Raw genomic sequence first — 2,114 nt, 5'->3', positions numbered from 1 at the left:
CTCTAACCTGTGCAGCCACACAGCAACCGTGAGTACCGTCCAATGCCACGCACTCAAGGTTTCAAGTCAACAGTGACAGAGCACTTCATTCATCTGGATTGCACCTTAGTATGTCACAATGGGCCCTATAGTCTGGACCAAGTTATCTAATAACAATTATGTTAATTCAAAAAATTAAATCCACATGTTGCTTTTTCATGAAAGCATTTATTCATGGGCTATATTTACACAAAAATGCTACCAAGGCACAGCTGGTGTGTACGCTGCAGTGTCAGAAGGATTCTTCCATCACTGTAGTAAATCCATCTCTCTCTGAAGCCATAGCTAGTGGTGCTTGCACCTGGGTTTAGGTAGGCTAAACTACATCACACATAGTGTGAAACTTTTCATAGCCCTAATTTATGTAATTGAGCAGACCTAACTTTTCAGGAAGGATCAGGAAACACTAAAATAAGTATATATGCATTAAAAAGCTCCTCTCCAAGAATTTGTGCATGATTACAAAAGTATTTGAATAACAATATGGGTCTAAGTATGTTTGGATCAAATTAGAATTTGAATTTGGTAAATATGTTTTGTGAATAAATGTTTCCACTATCTCAACAGCTCTAATGCATACCCAAATATTTCATATCTATTATATTACAAAGATAGCATATATATTTTCAGTTGAAAATACAATATATAAATTTCAAATTGATCTATTGCTAAAACACCCTAAACTGCACTAACAAAATTCAAGTTCTATGGGAATTACCTACAGCACTGGACTTGAATGGTTCTAGGGCTATAGAAATAGCAAAGGATAATCCTAAATTTTCATTCCATAAAAACACTTTTTTCTCCTCCAACCCCATTTTACAAATGTATACTTATTATATGGGTTCTTGCTTGTTATGTAAATCTGCTGTTTACATCTGAGAGTGAATCACTTCCCATGCTGTTACTGCCTTTTTGTTGATCTAGCTTAGGGAGCTTTTTTATATTTTAATATGGAATGCTCAAATGCCAGTTTAATACACATCATATAAGTTAATTGCCTATACACATAAGCAATGTATACATTGATTGGAGAAAATAGATACATCTGAGCAGTAAACTGCTAGCCAAATCTGTCTGGCTCACATGGAGCAGAAAAAATTCATAGCCCATATGCACACTTTTGTTATGAATATGTGCTCATGTCTCAGTGGGCTTAAGAAAGAGGCTAAGTATAGGGTATGGCTGCTGGTCTGCTCGGCAATATATCCAGCAAATATGTTCAATTTCCATTGTAAACATCCACTGAGAATTACTGATGACAGTTTCAGCATCAAATCCCACTTCTCTATCTTTAAGATGGGGCAATAGGGAGATCAAAAAATCCAGTACAACTTCTTGATGAATAGTACTGGCAGGAACAATGAGGACAACAAACCCTTGGTAAGTTGAAGCAATACAGAGGGACCTGCCCTCCTTGCAGAGAAACCAAGGTGAAGAGGATTTTCTCATTGACTTCAGAACAACTATACAGTTAGTGGACTATGCTGGCAGGCAACACTATAATGACCCACACACCTTTATTCATTCCACAGAGGAAGTGCATCAGACATCACACAATGAATACTGCACCATCTCCAGAACAAATTCCTATATTCCCATAATGGTAATGCACCATTCAACCCCTGGTGATTAAGAGTGCATGTGCTTGGAAGTTTATTTTGTACCTTGAAATTTGATCTCAGTTTTGTATCTCCTGTTTTATTCCAGATTTATGCAGGAGGAAGCATCTGCCAAAAAATCATGCCAACTGCAAAGAAGGAATTATTGTCTAAGGGTAACTGGTTGGTGGTTCAAATATGATAGCACTTACAGACCAAGAAGGCTAAATCCCCACAGGACTACATATAGTACAAATATATAGAAATTTACAGTCTCTGTTTGAAAGAGTTTATAATCCAAAAGTACTACCAAAGAGGCTGATGACAGAAGTGAATAAATAGGGCAGCAGCAACAAGGTAACAAAAAAAATAGTATGTTTTCAGTTCTTTGATAATCAAGTGTAGCAATCACAGCATATTTCCTACCTTGTTATGATAGATAAAGTGAGATTAAATGTTATGGGATCTTACAGT

This window comes from Pelodiscus sinensis, chromosome 1 (assembly GCF_052426305.1).
Source record: "Pelodiscus sinensis isolate ZL-2025 chromosome 1, ASM5242630v1, whole genome shotgun sequence".
Lineage (NCBI taxonomy): Eukaryota > Metazoa > Chordata > Testudines > Trionychidae > Pelodiscus > Pelodiscus sinensis.
This window is presented reverse-complemented; position numbering follows the sequence as displayed.